This window comes from Capsicum annuum, chromosome 6 (assembly GCF_002878395.1).
Source record: "Capsicum annuum cultivar UCD-10X-F1 chromosome 6, UCD10Xv1.1, whole genome shotgun sequence".
Taxonomy (NCBI): Eukaryota; Viridiplantae; Streptophyta; class Magnoliopsida; order Solanales; family Solanaceae; genus Capsicum; species Capsicum annuum.
In genome coordinates, this window is record NC_061116.1 from 182,709,603 (window position 1) to 182,728,481 (window position 18,879).

At 34.3% G+C, this 18,879-nt stretch overlaps 1 long non-coding RNA gene across 4 annotated transcripts; it reads left to right on the top strand.

The window, feature by feature from the left end:
• Window positions 1-14,524: 14,524 nt before the first annotated feature.
• LOC107872900 lies at window positions 14,525-18,042 on the top strand. Of its 4 annotated transcripts, none has more exons than XR_001675019.2 (4): window positions 14,571-15,246; window positions 16,442-16,726; window positions 16,811-16,992; window positions 17,420-18,042. It is a non-coding gene; the product is annotated as an uncharacterized LOC107872900 (long non-coding RNA). The 4 variants fall into 4 exon arrangements; XR_007056522.1 differs by having other exon boundaries at window positions 14,572-15,246; window positions 16,811-16,981; XR_001675018.2 differs by having other exon boundaries at window positions 14,525-16,726; window positions 16,811-16,981.
• Window positions 18,043-18,879: the final 837 nt, after the last annotated feature.

Genomic DNA, 18,879 nt, shown 5'->3' on the forward strand with positions numbered 1-18,879 from the left:
TTATGTGTTTGATAAATTATCTATGAGAATGAAATAATGCCATTATAGCATACTAACATATATTCCCTATCCATGTACAAGTTAATGCCTTGCAAGTGTTTGATTAAATGTCTCTGTGAATGAATTATGCCCAAGTGAATATTGTTATGTTATTCAAGATGATGCTTTGCATTACTTTTCATGCTATCAAGTCCTGGGGGTATTTAATACCTGATAATTTAGTTGTTTACCTAGAGCCAGTGTCAGTGGAAGAATAGTATTAGACATGTCAATATCATGGTGTTGTATGAGTTTTAATCCATGATTTAGATTACAAGTTCCAATAATTGACCCTAGTATGTGTTGAATTACGTGATATTCATGATAAACCCTCCAATTTGCAACTTGATTGTTGTAACCACGTTAACTCTAAGTATTTATGATTTAATGAACCAAGTATGCTTCTTATGTGTTTGATAAATTATCTATGAGAATGAAATAATGCTATCATAGTATACTAACATATATTCCCCATCCATGTACAAGTTAATGCCTTACAAGTGTTTGATGAAATATCTCTATGAATGAATTATGCCCAAATGAATATTGTTATGTTATTCAAGGTGATGCTTTGCATTACTTTTAATGCTATCAAGTCCTGGGGGTATTTAATACCCGATAATTTAGTTGTTTACCTAGAGCCAGTGTCAGTGGAAGAATAGTATCAGACATGTCAATATCAGTAGTACTCTCAATCAGCTATAGAACTCAGTAGAATTCAGTCAGTTACAGAACTTAGGAAAACTCAGTAATCTCAGTATCAGTCTAGTCCAGTTCAGTATACTCAGTTCAGTGTCTTTCAGTTAGGAGTAGGAACTAGCACCGAGCGAGTATGGAGGTAATGACTTTTCCATCAGGCAGATAGAGTCGTTACTAGTAGTCTCACACTACAGAACTACGTAGCCAGCTATGATGTGAGGAGCCACCCGTCAGATTAAGGCTTAGCTACCTCTCAAGCAGGGGCGGATCTACAGGGGGTTCACGGGAGGCATGACACCCGCAAAATTTGATCGCATAACTGTGTGTATATATATATATATATTGAATAAAATCGGTATATCACCCGGTGCAGCAATTGAGGAAGTAGTGCCAATGGCAAACGCGCTGAAAACTTAATCTTTGTTTGACTCTTCTTTTGGGGTAATCTTTGTTTAAGAATTTTTAACTTAAGTGTAGAACATAATTGAAGATTCCTTCTTCCTTCAAATTTATAGTTAACCTCTCCGCGTAAATCATAATAATGATGCTTGGATTGATGTTATAATTTCTTAACAATAGAATTGGAAATATATATCCATTGAATATTGGCAACTATTTTGTACTTTCACGCTAACTTATAAGTTGAATTTAAATCTTGTTTACAAAATTTATAGTAATACAACAAAAACAACAACTAACCCAGTGTATTCACACATAGTGGGGTCTGAGAAGGATAAACTGTATGCAGTCCACACACTACCTCCGGAGAAGTAGAAAGGTTGTTTTCGATAGTATTTATAATAATAATCACATTTTTATTATTTGATCTATTTTTCTATACAAATTGAAAAGACAAATAATCAAATTGAAACCCAAAGTCTATAAAATTGACAAAATATTTGTCTTATTTGGGGCAGTGTAAATTGCAAAATGTAAAGCAAAAAATTAACTGATTTCCAGCTGAATTCATAAAAATTAGGTTCTTCGATAATGTTTCAATGAAATTTTCCTTAAAGAATCTCTTACTAACAAGCCAAATTCTAGTGGGACACTCACAAAAATTATCATTTTTGAGTAGTAGCTTTAACGTTAAAAGTGACATGGCACTCGCAACCTCAAAATCCTAGATCCTCCTCTGCTCTCAGGGGTCACCTGTCAGATTAGGCTTGACTTCCTGTGTAGGGTCAACCATCAGATAGGATTGATCATAGAAATGTCTTTACCGTGGCATGGTACTGACACCCTTCCAACTAAGGTTACAGGTCTAACCCCACTCAGCTTACTCAAAGGCATATTGGTTAAGTGAGGACTCCCACAGTTTCAGTTTCTGTCTAAGTCTTCAGAATAGAACTCAGTTCAGTCCAACAAAATTAGGACTGTCAGATATAGTCACTCAGTTATCAGTAATTTATATTATCAGTGATCTCAGATTATTAGTATATTCAGTTATCAGTTATCAGATTTACTTCCAGTTTACTCAGTTACAGTACGCATAGTATGTTCAGTAGTTACAGATCCTCCATGCATGCTAATCTAGCTCTCGCATATCATTCAGTTAGTTATTATTCATGCATATGAACCCATGCATTCAGACTTACCTTATTTAGCATATACCAATACATTCTCACGTACTGATCGTATACCTATTTCTTGAGTTATGATATTTCATATCATAGATTTGGATGCTCAGGTTCCTAACCGCGCTTAGCCATATTTTAGCAGCGAGTCCTCATCTATCGAGGATATGCTTTTATTTTATTACTTCAGCTTAACAGTATTTTAGTAGATGGATTTAGTAGGGGAATTGTCCCATCAACTCCACTTTCAGACAGATTCAGTTAGAGGTTTTTCAAACTAGATTTTCAGACAGTATTTAGATTCAGATGTTATTATTCATTTTCAGTATTATAGATGTTTTGAACCTTATGGAATTTCAGCCTATTATTCTGCAATTATTTTAGTATTATTGTTCAGTGTTCACAGCAGATATTATTCACGGGTTAGATTATGGTCCTTCAGGATCGCAAGCACCGTATGACGACTAGGGGATAGTCTCGAGTCGTTACAAACTTGGTATCAGAGCCTACGGTTCAACAGTGTCCTAGGGAGTCTGAAAAGTCACATCGCATAAAGTTTTGTGCATGGATATGTAGCACGCCACACTTATGGACAGAAGGCTATGAGATGTTTTAGAAAAAGTTTCCCTTCTTTCAGTATCATATCGTGTGAGTGAGGATGAGCTCAAGTTACACTCTCAATCTAATCCATTTTTTTATTTCATTTACAGAACATGCCTTTCAAAAGGACTAATGAAAGAAGAACCAGAAACTAGTTAGCCCCTCAACCCGTTCAGGCAGATCCCCTGGACGAACATGTCTCTTATGCAAAATTTGGAGCTACATTCACTACTCTTTCCAATTCAGTCGTAGCCCAGAATGAATGATCAGTGGCTGTTTCATCCAACCCAGTGGCCAATACTGTTGCAACCAGGATTCGGGACTTTACCCAAATGAATCCTCCTTCCTTTATGGGATCTATTCTAAATAGGATCCACAGAAGTACATCGATCAGGTTCAGAAAGTCACAAACATCATGGGAGTAACTTCTAGTGAGAGTGCTGAGTTAGCCCCCTATCAGCTACAAGATGTATCCCATACGTGGTTTAAGAAGTGGAAGGTAGATAGGGGTAAGGATGTAGAGCCCATACAGTGGAAAAAGTTTGCTACAGCCTTCCTAGACAGATTCTTTTCCTTAGAACTTAGAGAAGCCAAAGTGTTAGAGTTCATCAATCTCAGACAAAGTAGTATGAGCGTAAAAGAGTATTCCCTCAATTTTATTCAGTTAGCCAGGTATGCTCCCCATTAAGTAGCAGACAATAGGTCCAGAATATGCAAGTTTGTATCTGGGGTATCAGATAGTGTGGTTAAGAAAAGCAGAACAACGATGTTGATTAAAGAGATGGACATATCTAGGCTTATGGTCCATGCTCAACAGATTGAAGAGCAGAAACTTAAGGAGAAGGAGAGAGAAAATAAGAGGGCTAGAATAGGTAGCATTAATTTTAGTCAGCCTAAGTCAGATGAGGGTAACTGTTCCTAGTTTTGTACAAAGTCTTTAGTTCCAGCTCCATCCTCAGCCAGTGTCCCAAAGACCCAGGATAGCATAAGCAATGGTCGTACTAATCCATTTTGCGGAGAGTGTGGTAATAATCATCAGAGAGAGTGTAGGGCTGGCAGTAATGTTTGTTATGGCTATAGGAAACCGGCCCATAGTCTTAGGGATTGTCGAGAAGCTACTCAGATAGGTAGGGATATGCGCCATCAAGGTCAGTCTCATCAGTCACCAGTTTAGTTCAGTCGCCCGAATCAGTAGGGCTCCTCTTCTAGTGCCACCCACGGTTAGCATCTAAATAGATTTAATGCACTTCAGTCTAGACAGGATCTAGAAAGCCCTCTTGATGTGGTCACTGGTAAGTTACAAATATCCCACTTATATATTTATGCCTTATTAGATCCATGAGCTTCTCTATCTTTAGTAATTTCTTACATAGCAGTCCATACCAAGGTTAAACCCTAAAACAGTAGTAAGGTTATTGATTTAGTGACACACGGACATAGAATGATGACTTTAAGCTAATGGGGAGATGGTAGTATAGTACATGGTAGAATACCATGCATGCTTACAATTCTAGTATAAGGAGTTCCAGTTCACTCTATAGTACGAATCAGGTTCTATAAGTTCAGAAATTCCAAACTCAGGTCATGCAGTTCATGACACATGTATTCATGTTTCCCAGTATGCTCAATTTTCATGATAATGTAGGACACTACACAATTTGTTCAATGACAATATCTCCCATTGGATTTTCGAGGTCATTCCGTAACAAAAGACGGATTTTATTTTCTTAAGTTAAATTATTTTGTATCAAACATCAAGACATGGCTAATGAAGAAATTCTTCGTCAATTTTTGAGGCCTCACCAAATTAAAGGCAAACATTACATATAAAATACAAATGAATAAATTTGGACTATGATGAAATCTTTACAATATCATGACAACACAAAGAATTTTATGATTCATCTCTTGGCAAGACGATTTAGGACGGCTGATAAATCGAGCAACCATATGTAGTCATGATGTGTCTAAAACTTAATCCGAGCCCACTTTATAACAAAATTCTATTTTTATATATACATACCAGTGCGCATAATTTCATTTACTTTAGTGATTATATGTTCATTTTAAGTACTTTTGTCAAGCATTTATACATTGTTCTCGGTAACACACTCCGAAGTACTACTCAAAAGGGATTTTTCGAGTCCTATTTCTGTAGTTCTATTTCTCATTTGTATGATTGTACATAAAGATAAAAGTATAGTGCAAACTTTACTTTTGAGATGTCGGGTGGTGACATTCTTTATTTAATTACATAACACATGTTTAGGCAAATTTAGGCCGTCAATATTTACATAAAGGAATAAAGTTAATCAATTAATTCACGCATTTACATTATAAATATTGTGTAATCTTTTATTTCAAGTAAAATTTTTATTTTTTCTTCATAATTTCGATCAAGTAGATAGAATTATTTACAAAAAATACTTTTCTTTTTATAGTACATAAAAAATACTTTCTTTTTCACATATAATTTATACATACCTTTTTATATTTTCACAACAATAAGTGTTATTATATACTTAATACACATACACTTTTACACTATTTTAAATATTTATACCTCCTCCCTCTTTGATAAATTTAGTCGAGTCAGATATCATATTTATGAATTTTGAAGGATGCCTAACCCCTTTCCTTTGGAATAAATTGAACCATTACCTAGAATCTCAATTGGTTTTTCACAAACTAAAACATTAGTTATACGTGTTAATAAATAAATAGGTTTCATTGTTTTTTTTTAATTAGGTGGTGACCCTATACAAATTTTAATTTTTTTAGAGTCCATAAGTCATGTTTTGTTTAACCTTGATAAAAATAGGATATGACAAAATGACAACTTTACTGGAGATTAACAACAGGTTCTGACCATGATAGACTCAATTTTTCAATTTTGGGAGGTATTTTACATTTATGCATATGCTAATTATTAAATTCTTTGATTCTTTATCTATTATGCTCATAAATTCTTTACATTATTTACATTATTTGCACTAATTAGTTTTGCTGTATTATCAAATTATTTTATTCGTTACTTGTTTAATACACTATATATGTACATTGTAAAAATTTCTACCCATTATTTTTTTACTTCATTTAATCATAATCACAATTCGACAGAGTCTTTGGCCGTACACTTCACACACTGTGGTTCATGCAGGGGTGTCTTACACTCCCCTAAATCTTCTTTGAATTTCATAGTTTCATAGTTTGTGCATTTAGGTTAGTGCCTTCTCTCAATTATTCAGTCCAACTCTTAAAACTATTTAGAAAAATTTCTATTCGTGAAATAGGTTATGCTATAAACAAACTCATAAATAGGCTTGATCTATGTTTTGACCTGATTCTTGTCCTGACAAGAAATGTAGGCAGCTCTGTATTAGAGTTTGGTCTCTCCACTATTTCAGAATAATTTCACCAATATTCAAACTGGGATAATTTTCTGAAACAGTTCAAAGACACTCTCCAAAGGTCTTCAAAGAGCAAAAATAAATAACTCCTCAAATCCAAATTCTGATAACATTATAGCCTAGCCAGCCTACCTCCAAATTCTCACCCAATTTTGGTTCGAGAACACCTCCGTTTTTCTTTCAAACTCCATAAATCATTAAATTTAGGGTGTATCGATCCTTACTTTCAAAAGCAAGGATTCAACACTCTTTCAATCATAACAATCCTGTCAATTGTGGCAAAATAATACCATAACTTTTTCAATAGCTGACCTTCTCAATCTTGTCATCATATTAAAATAGTGTCAAAATACTTCTCATGCTTGACATCAATCCTTTCAATCGTCTGATCAGAAATTTTAATACTAAAAGCAGTTTGTTAATGGTTGTCTTTCACATTATTTTCAAGAATGACCATCATAGCTTTTTTACAGTCGTACATGTCACATACAAATTCATAAATCTGCCTGAACTACGCAAACCTGATTCTTATCTTCACTTGATATGTAGGCAATCCTCATTCGGGTCAGATCCCATTCTTTTTCTAAATAAATAAAAAAAATTAAATATGTACTTGCTTGGTATTAACACAGCTAGGAATGTGCATGAAAAAAAAATAGTATGATGGAGAGGACCCACTTCATGGTAACCATAGATTCTATTAGTACCTCTTAATCACACCAAAGTAAGACTTGAAAAATTCTCTTGCATACATCTAAGACAAGAACAAAACCAACCTCATTGTTTCAAGTGCATTGTGTGGTGAGCTTTGGATTACTTCATTTTATTGCATTGTTGGTCTAGAACTTGGCCTAAATGTCTGTTGAGGTGAAATTTTGAGTTATACTTGGTTTGGGAAAGAATTGTAGGCTTTCATTGACACTATCATGCCTTCCACGGTCCACTAAATGACATTAATCCTTAGCATTTCCATTTTTGAGCCTGAAACCCTTTCTTTGGATAACCACATATGAGCCTATACCTTTTGAGTGCTTGCACGCACTATCCCTCTCTTGGCACACCTCATTGAGCGTACTAAATACGTATAAATTGCAAACAAAGATTCAAGATCAAAGCTGTTAAAGTCAAAGGATATAAAGTTTTAGAAGAGCAAAGTCGAAAAGATAACTTTAAAGAAGAAGGAGCGAAAAAAATCCAAAAAAAAAAGAGAAAACTCCACAAAGGTAGAGAATCATAAAAAAAGAGAAAATACATTTATTGAAAAAAAGGGATAAAAGTCCAGCACAGGATTCAAACAGAATCGAAGCAAATACAAAACAAAGGGAAACAAAGCACAACAAAGATCAACCATCAAAGTGCAACAAATGTCAAAAGTACAGACACATGTAACGCTCATTGAGGACTTATCCACTTTCAAATCAAATATCATCCTACCCAATCCCAAGCCTACATTACAAGCCGATAACAAGTCATACAAGATTCTACTCTAAGTGTTCTCACATTACTGGATATTTACATAAAAGTCAAGTCTATGGTATCACAATTGCATGCATGGAATTTCTTTCTGAGTGTGAGTGTATTTCTTTAGACGTCCTCAAAGTCAAAAATAAAATTACTCAAACATGTGCGAAATGGAACTTTCATTCTGAAAAGGACACTTAAAACATGAGAACAAGAATAGTTCAAAATCTTTATTTGAATTAAGACAAACAAATTTTGTTTATACTTAGGTATGTATGAGGTACCACTTGAAGCTATAGGAGTTACCCTGAAGTCGATCTAGGTTAGCTGGAAAGAGATAAGAGAATTCTTGTACACACTACTAATTGTTGGTACCAACTACAGTCAAGACACGATTATATCTTTTACCTTTCAACATTTCTTATAGAGAAAAGACATGGTAATTTTCTACATTTTCACTTTTTCTCGTTTCATACAAAGAAAATACAAAATAATTTTCTACGTTTTCAGCACTTCTTACAAAGAAAATACAAAATAATCTTCTGCATTTTCACCTTTCAACATTTCTCACAAATAAAATACAAGATAATCTTCTGCATTTTCACCTTTCAGCATTTCCTACAAAGAAAACGTAAAATAATTTTTTTTATTTTCACTTTTCGACGTTTCTCACAAAGAAAATACAAAGCAGTTTTCTGCATTTTTTCACTTTTCAACATTTTTGCAAAGAAAATACAAAATAATTTTCTTTCTGTCTTATAAAATTCACCTTCAAATACATGCATTATGTTTTTCAGTTAAGGCTCCCACCTCCAAATAGGGAAAGTTAGCTTTTACTTTCAAGAACATACCTTCACATACTTGCATTACATATTTTTGTTCAAAGCGTTCACCTTCAAATATGGATATTTGACTTTTCTTTTCAAGCTCTCACCTTCAAGCACGGATATTTTGCTTTTTTGTTAGGTGTTCTTCTTCTAATTTGGGTATCTTACATTTCCATAGCCCCGCCAGTCGAGAGACTATTACCTTTTAAATAGTTTCGACAGTCGAGAGCTCTTACATCTCCATAGTCCCGACAGTCAAGAGGCAATTATCTTTTAATAGCTCCTCCACTCGAGAGCTCTTATATTTCAATAGCCCGGCTAGTGGAGAGGCTATTACCTTCCAGTTGCTCTGCTAGTCGAGAGCTCTTTAATTTCAATAGCCCTGCCAGTCGAGAGGTTATTACCTTTTAAATGATCCGCCAATCGAGATCTCATTTATTTCAAAAGCCCCACCAGTCAAGAGGCTATTACCTTTAAATTGCTCCATCAGTCGAGAGGTCTTTAATTTTCATATCCCCGTTAGTTGAGAGTCTGTTACCTTTCAAGTACTTTGCCAGTCGAGAGCTCCTTTATTTTAAAAGTCCCTCCAGTCGAGAGGCTCTTACCTTTCAATTGCTCCACCAGTCGAGAGCTCTTTTATTTCAATAGCTTTGTTAGTCGAGAGGCTATTAGCTTTCAATTGCTCCGCCAGTCGAGAGCTTTTTTATTTCAATAGCCCCGCCAGTTGAAAGGCTATTATATTTTAATTGTTTCATTAGTCGAGAGCTTTTTTATTTCAATAGCCCTGCCAGTCGAGAGGCTATTACCTTTCAATTGCTTCGCTGGTTGAGAGCTCCTTTATTTTAATAGCTTTGCTAGTCAAAAGGCTATTACATTTTAATTGTTCTGCTAGTCGTGAGTTAACCTTATTTCAATAGCCCCACCAGTCGAGAGGCTATTACCTTTCAATTGCTCCGCCAATCAAAAGCTTATTTATTTTAAAAGCCCCATCAATCAAGAGGCTATCATTTTTCAATTGCTTCGCCAGTTGAGAGCTCTTTTATTTAAATATCTCGTCAATCGAGGGGCTACTACCTTCCAGTTGTTGCACCAATCGAGAGGCCATTAGAATTCAATTATCTCACTCGTTTATGGCCTTAGTCTTCACAGACAATTATGGATGACCATTAACATCAGTCTTCGTAGGCAATCAGAGATATCATGAACTAAGATCCCCAAAGACAATCGAAGGACTCTACCAAAATCAACATCCGTTTTCATAGACAATTGAAAATATCATGCATCGAGTCTTCGTATATAATCAAAGACATCATCATTCAACATTAGTCTCCATAGGAAATCATAGACATCTACCAACATCAATCTGCTTACATAATTAGAGATTTCATGCATCAGGCTCCGTAGACAATCGAAGATGATAATCATCATTCAGTCTCCATAGATAGATAGTTGGAGATATCATGCATCGGTCTCTGAAGACAATCGGAGAGACAATTAACATCAGTCTTCGTAGACAATCGAAAACATCTTGCATTCATCAATAGTCTTCGTAGACAATCAGAGACAACTTTCATTCATTACATCATTCTTCATAGACAATTGAAGACGACTTTCACCCTCAAGTCCCTATAAACAATCGGAGACGTCATTCATCCTAAGTCCCCGTAGATGATCGGAGACATCATGCATCTTTTAAATCAAAAATACAATTCAAAACAACAAGACTTTTTTTTGCAAATTCCATTCAAAGAGTCCAATGTTAGCCATATATCATACACTGGGCAAATTTTAAGAACCGCCTCAAATTTTTTTCTATTTTCTTATCTTGGACTACATTGACCTAATTCTCGTGACACTTGAGATATGTAGAAAGCTCTATACAGAGTTCGGTCATCATAACCTCATAACAATTTTTTCGTCCTAGCAAGTACACAATCTTGCATCTCCAGCATCTCACAACTCGACACTAGAAAATTTTGAGAGGAGCATCGGGAATATGTGAGCATTTAATAATGGGGAAAGACGCAATTGGCCTATTCTTTAAACGACACCCGACCTGATCCTCAAACAACTCGAGGTATGTAGGCAACTCTTAATTGAAGTTCGGTTGAATTTTCATCGAAAATTAGTTTTTTGTTAAGCAAAATTGGCTACACGTCAACGTTTTCGTTTAAACACTTCTACATCATCTTAAAACAAAAAGGGACAACTGTTGACATCCAATTTTAGCTCTCCGTGCTTAAATTAATGTTTTCAGACTTCCTAATCGTTAAAGGACATGAAATGTAATTTTCATATTTTTTTTACAATTCTTAGTAAATTATTAATAATCATTCTTACTTTAAGATTTTATCAATTTTTTATCATATTTTTACTTTTCATAATTTATTAATAATTCTTCTTATATTAGAATTTTTATCAATTCATTATTGTTTTTAACATTTTCACAATCATCTACACACGTACACGACATGGCATCATATTTTTATAATATTTTTAAATAAATTATATTTTTTTAATATTTTTAATATTCTTTACATTTTTCTATAATTACATATCAATACCTACATTTTGTACATTTATTATAGCCTGCAAACGCTGAGTCAGATTAGTCATTTTAATACATAGTTTAATAGTTCGATGTCTTGTTACATCTGACAATGACCATACAATAATGTCCTGTCACATTCGACAACGATCACATAATGATGTCTTGTCGTATCTGACAGTGACCACTCAATGACATTATCCTTTGAATAATAATTTTACTTATTGATCAAAAATGATGAAAAATCCTTTGATCAGTAACTTGAGGACCAAAGGGTGTCCTATAATAAATAGGGGAGACAACCTTTTATCCTTAGGATAATAAAAGGTACCCAATTTTATTATAAATAGGTAGGGGAGTTTCAACATTTTGAAGACAAAAAATACACATATTTCATGCTTCTTTCTTCCCTCTCTCAAAAATAAACAAACCAATTTTTTTTTATTTTCCTTCCCAAAAAATATATACACACCCATATTTTTGTCCCACCCATAAATACACAACATATTTTTATTCCTCTTTCTCTTTTCCCAAAAACACATAAAAAATTCAAACACACACGCGATTTACACATACACACAAAAAATCAGGGTTCTCCCTTTTTCTCCCACTACCGACCGTCGAATGGCCGACAACCACCCAAAATACCGATGCAGCTCATCTCCTACTTCTTGCTCCGCTGCTTCATTCTTGTCTCACCGGAGGTGATTATCAGCAAGTTCCAGTCGAACAAGTTCACTGCCAGAGCTGCCTCTTTTCCTTTTCCCCTCTTCTACCCTCTTTTCCGTCATTGCTTCACCGGAGGTGATGATCGGAGAAGCTTTTGGCTGCTTCCACTATATTTCCACCCTTCACCCCATTTTTGTACTTCATTTTTGTGTTTTGCAAATCTAGTCGATTATATATTTTTGGTGTTGCTCGTCGTTCGTCATGGAAGCAACGCCTCCACTTTCTCCGATATCACAAATTTGTCTGAAAATTTCTCACTTCGGTAATCTTATTTTCATCCAATGTTCATGTACTGTAGGAACTGAAGTCATCTATGTGTGTTTTTGTTGACTATTAATTGTTGTATTTGAACTTTTTCAGGCAATTACCATTTTTTTTTTGCAACTTTTGCATATTTTGGGCAATGTTTTTCAACTTGTGATTATTAACAATCATCTCCCTTGTTGTTGTTTTATTTTGCTACTGTTTTGACTATTTTTACAGTATTTTTGTTAATGTTATGTTGCTCTTTGCAGAAAAGAATGTTACTTCATTGACTTAATTCGTTGCCTGCTCTATTTTGACTGACTTGTTGTTGTTTTGAAATGTCTTAGTCCATGGTTTGGTCCTTTATAATTTTATTTAATTGATAATGTAGGACACTACACAATTTGATCAATGATAATATCTCTCCGTCGGATTTTCTAGGTCACCCCATAATAAAATACGAATTTTATTTTCTCAAGTTCACTTATTTTGTATCAAACATCAAGACATGGCCAATGAAGAAATTTTTCATCGATTTTCGAGGCCTCCCCAAATTAAAGACGAACATTACATATATAAATACGTAACAAAAATAAATAAATTTGGATGATGACGAAATCCTTACAATATCACAACAACATAAAGAGTTTTACGATTTGTATCTTGACAAGGCGATTTAGTATGGCTGATAAATCGAGCAACTGTATCGTAACCATGGCGCGTCTAAAACGTAATCCGAGCCCACTTTGTAACAAAATTCTATTTTTATATGTACATCTATATATACATACGTGTGCACATAATTTCATTTACTTTAGTGATTATATGTTCATTTTTAGTACTTCTATCAAGCATTTATACATTGTTCTCGGTAACACACTCCGAAGTACTACCCAAATTGGAGTTTTCGAGCCCTATTTTTGTAGTTCTATTTCTTGTTTGTATGATTGTACATAAGGATAAAAGTATAATGAAAACTTTACTTTTGAGGTGTCAGGTGGTGACATTCTTTATTTACTTAAATAACACACGTTTAAGCAAATTCAGGCCGTCAATATTTACATAAAGGAATAAATTTAATCAATTAATTCACACATTTACACCATAAATATTGTGTAATCTTTTCTTTCAAGTAAAATCTTTATTTTTCTCTCCATAATTTTGATCAAGTAGATAGCATTATTTGCAAAAAATACTTTTCTTTTTATGGTACATAAAAGATATTTTTCTTTTCATATGTCACAAAATGCTTTTCTTTTTCACATTATATATTTTCACAAAAATAAGTTTTATTTATATACTTAATATACATACACTTTTACACTATTTTAAGCATTTATACCTCTCACTTCTTGATAAATTTAGTCTAGTCGGGTACTATATTTGTGAATTTTGAAGGGTGCCTAACCCCTTTCCTTCGAAATAATTTGAACCCTTACCTAGAATTTCAATTGGTTTTTACCAGATTAAAACATTAGTCATAAGTGTTAATAAATAAATAGGTTTCCTTGTTTTCCTTAAAAATTAGGTGGCGACTCTGTAAAAATTTTAATTTTTTTAGAGTCCATAAGTCATGTTTTGTTTAACCTTGGTAAAACAAGGGTATGACAAACATTACTGTATGGGATAAAGTGTAGTGCAGTCAAATGTTGACACCTAATTTTTTTTCCTCCATAACTGAATTTAACTTTGAGTTTCTTCGATTTTGAATAAAATTACAAGATTTGTTTTATCTAAATAAAATGCTTCGTTATGGGTAATATTTTCATTTTAAGTAAGGATTATATATTATCGTATTTAACTATATGAAATTATATAATATTTTTAATTAAATATTTATTTTTACGAAATACCGGATTCTAATCAAAGGTTATCTCAAAGTAATTTAAAATAATTAAAATCTTGATTTAATTAGAATTTATTCTCAAGAACAATTTGTTTGGATAAATGTGTGTTTGATTTTATTAAACCAAGAAGCTCGGGATTAAACAAGGTGTTAATTCATATCGAATTTCGATTTAATTCAGTCAATTTATTAAATTTGGACCTTAATTGAAATCGTTTCGGCCACAATTACAATGCAATTGGTCGATTGAGTTTTAATTATGCTAAATTTTAAATGCAATTGTTGAAATTTTCCCTTTTGACTAATTAATAAATAGCCAAAATAGCCTAACTTATCGATACCCTAATTTAATTGGGAGTTATTTTTAATAGCCCCCAATTCCAACTCAATTCCAGCCGACCCAGGCCCAAACCAGCAATTTTTAACCCAATTTCAACCCCCATTTTAAGAGTCCAGCCCAATTTCATCACCATCAACCAAATACACGAATTTCTCCTTCAGCTTAATCAAGCCAACAACAAACACCCGGTCCAACACCCACACAAGCTGACCCGGGCCCAATACCCTTCACCCCTTTTTCTTTATCTTCAAACCATCGACAAAACACCACGCACAACAGCCAAACTCGATAAACAGTAACTCACAAACAACAATAATTCAACCATGCCCGACCCGATTTCGGCCTAGACACCCAGCTGCTCCCTTTCCCCTTCGATTCGTACGGATCGCGTGACCCTCCACGCGGATTCGTACGGTCGAAGGACCTCAAATCCTCTAGAAAACAGCCTAGGTGTCCTCCCCCAACGTTAAAATCCGTTATTTTGGAATAAAATTGTACGAATTAGTACGTGTGAGTTCGATTTCAATTGGTTGGGGAAGAATTTTGTTTTCCCAAAACCCAAATTCCTTTGAAAATTCAAAAAAAATCAATACAGGATTAGGGGAAATCGCGGTTATCACGTAATATCTCACTTGGAAACTTCTGAAATTGCCCCCGATTCCATATTTTTCTACATCGTTCAAGGTTGAGAAGGACCCCCCATTCATCCGAAATTTTAGGTTGGGACAAACTGAGAAAGAAAAATAAAAGGAAAAAAGGGTCTTCGAGAAAAGGAGAACATACATTTTTCTTTCAGAAAAAAATTTCAGATTTTTCTTTGGGAATTCCTGAGCTAATCAAAGTTTCGAATTGATGTGATGATGTTTTTCCGGTGGTGTTAGAATCTAATAGAGTGCAAAGTCTCGTTTCGCTGCCCAAGAACCGGTTAGTGCTATTCATCCTTTCTCATATTGTTGCGATGCAATAGTGGTAGTATTAGTGATTTCGATTAATATGTTGTATGCTGTGGATGTTTCTTGTTAGATTAGAGGCTTTGAAAGTCGTAGGCTGTGATGATATTTGATTTTTTTCGTAATAGCCTTTTCTCCGCTGTTTTATTCCTACTCTTATTTCCACTCGGGCAACGAGGCGTGCTAGCCCGTATCTGAATTTTTTTGGGGTAACCCCGGAATCGAACATGTAACCATCTCTAAGGGAAGTTCATTTTGTCTCGTTTCTAAGTGAATACAGATTTTTACCTTCTCTTGATGTGGTAAGTCTGTGGAATTCTTTTCACCCGAGATAACAACATCCTCTTTTATGAAACCATTTTTAGTTTTCAATGGACGGTTGTTTTCTGGAAATTGAATTCCTCAGTTTATGCGTTAGGCTGCCACCACGTCACTTATGCCAAAGACTGAGGCTTTATGGAATGGTTTTCATTGTAGATGACCCTATTCGTCTCAATGCTTTCTTTTTCGCTCTAAATCAGCAAACCTTTTCTGTATGAGTGTTTTTGTATATGAAAATAAGTGAATTTATGTTTATGTTTCGGTTGTCTTAAGTTGTTCTTGGTGGTTGTGTTCCAAAGCAATGAACCTGATAATGGAAAACAATTCAGCTGTGCTGGATTAAGTCTGCCATTGCATTCTCTTGATGATCTCATTTAGGATAGTGTAGAATTTTACTTGATTTACTCTTTGCAAAATGATGAATTATGGGTTCCGGTCTGCTCTCTTTTCCTCGCTGCACCTATTCTGCACGTAGGATCCTATGTGTTGTTGCAGTTTGTAAGAAGTTGTTTTGACTGCCTCGTCGCTTTTTTGCATGGCAGAACAGACTATGTTTCTAGTGTGAATTGTTGTGTTTCAATTAGGATGGTTTGAGTTATTTGAACATGCCTATTCCTATCATAGAATTAACTTATTTGTGATTGAAGATCGTGATAAGTTTACTCCTAAATATACCTTTATGTGAAGTCAAGTTTCTCTCTAATAGAAGTTCGATTTTAATTTGTCAAAAGGGTAAGATAAAAGACTTTATTTTCTTGTGTTTTCTTTGAGATATCTTGCTTTTCGGAGCATTTTAGATTATTTTCTATTTTTTCCAACATTAATAGCATCAGTTTCTCTTTTATCAGGTTCTAATCCTTACCCTTTTCTTTACATGTACCACTTGCCTCGAGTCCAAAAATGGATTCAATCTCGCTTTGCGTTTCTTCATGGGCCATTGGGGCCCACCATTTCTATCAAATTAACTCCGAGAGTCAATTGCATGGCATATGGATACAAGAAGATGGAAGGATGCGCCTGAAGTATGTATTTAAATTGTTGTTTTTTGCTGTTTAAGTTTGGTCTTTGAGACAATATCATGTCATCGAGATTATCGGGCATCATTGCACACCAACAAAATTTATTTGAAAAAGGTAAAACACTCGTCATTCGATACTTTTCCTCCATGTTCATATGTAAGCTTTACCTAATCAGACTTTTTTATATTTGATCTCAAGAAATTACTAAATGCTGTGGCTGAGGAATTAAAGCCAATAGTTCAACAGAAACTTGAGCAGCTAAACAGAAAAAGCACATATCATGTGCATCATCAAAATAATCTTTTAGGATTCTCAGGGGAATTTTCTCTTGCCAATAAGCAAAGCTTTAAGGCTTGGGGGACAAATTAGGTATGCATCATGTAAGTATTAGCTCTTAGGTGTCATTCAAGTGTTCTTCTTTGGTTGCGTTGAATTTGGTTGTAATGCGTGCAAGTTTGGTTTTGTGGGTTCTATTTATGTTTCGTTTTTTCTTGAAAGTGTATGGCTACTGGTGTCAAGTGCTCCATGCACACTGTATATATAATTATAATCACCAAAAATCAAGAGATGCATTGAAGATGTTAAGAAACTGTTTGTTAAAGCTTAGCAAAGTGATAATTGCAATTCCACGAACCCTTCTCCACTTAAAATATTGAGATTATGGTGTGTTAGATTGCCTTAGAAGAGATTATGTAATGGGTGAAAGGTGAAAGGTGGTAAAAAAAACACTAGATTAATGGGTAGTTGGAATGTTTACAGCTTGTATTAATGGTCTATTCTGATGGATGTTGTTTCTGCATTTCACAGATAGCAGCACCTGTTCGAGAATTTGGGTCTCAAGTTCCAACAACCACACAATTTTTGCTTGTGAAACCAGTAGATGAGCATATCCGCCGTTTGTAAGTCTCTTTAATAAGGACTACTCTGTAAAGGACATCATCATGGTTGACCATATGAGGAAGATGAAGAACAACGCCATTGTCTGCAATGTTGGTCACTTGACAGCGAAATCGACATGCATGGTCTTGAGACCTTTCCTGGTGTGAAGAGGATCTCAATCAAACCTCAAACCTACAGATGGGTCTTCCCAGACACCAACAATGGCATCGTTGTCTTGGCCGAGGGTCATCTCATGAACTTGGGATGTGCCACCGGACACCCCAGTTTTGGTGGTGATGCGGCTAGTAGACCTGTTTCTCCCATGGATGCAAGGAAATCACATGATGATAATGATCCTAATGACATTCTTTGATTTCGTTGTATTTGTGTTGGATATTCAATTATGATGATGTAATTGTGTGGTTGGAGTGGATCTTAGAATATTGAAGTTTTTGTGTATAAATTTGATTTTAGAGTTTGAAGATACTAGTTAATGTTGAAAATTTGGAGTTTGAAAATGTTAATGTTAAAAATTTAATTTTGAAGTTTAATGATCAATGTACTTTTGATATGTTTGTCAATTACAATGTTTAAAGGAATAATTAAATTTGAGCTAAAATTAAAATTTATAATTCGTTATTGAAAATTGATGGGCTCTATAAATTTTAAAACAAAAATAGTTGCGGAGGTTTTAACCCCCGCTAGTTTTAAATAAAAATTTATTATAAAAAAATAAATTTAGAATAACGGGGGTTAATAACCGCCGCAAATTAATTACGGGGGTTGTAACCGCCGCAAAATAACCCTCGCAAATTAATTATGGAGGTCGAAAAAAAATCGCCTCAAAATGTTTGTGACGGCTCATATTTTGGGGATTTTGGAAACCGCTGAAATTATATTTTGCAGGATTTTAAAACCCCTACAAACCGTAAAATTAACCCCCGTAATTTGATCAGTTTTTTGTAGTGACTCTTCCTAACTCCCACAAGGTCAAAGTTACTCATTCAGGATCTGTTTCTCTCCTTCATAATTTAACTCTATAAAATACTTCATATATTCCATCTTTTAGGTTCAATCTAATTTCTATTCATAAGTTGTGTAAATAACTTCAGAAATTTATTCTTTTCTCCCTTAAGACTTGTTTCATGTTACAGGATCCTTCACTGAATAGCCTTGAGGTGCTTGGTAGAGAGTAAGAAGATCTATATATTCTCAAATTAAGTCATCTAAAAGTTTCTACAAAGAGCTTATCTAGTTTTAATTATCAGTCTTTTCTTTTTTAGTTTTTTGGGAGATAAATTTTCTTCTTGTTCAAATTATTTAATTTCAATATAAAGGAAAACTATTGCACTATTGGTTAAGGTATATGTCAAAAAATAATATGAATA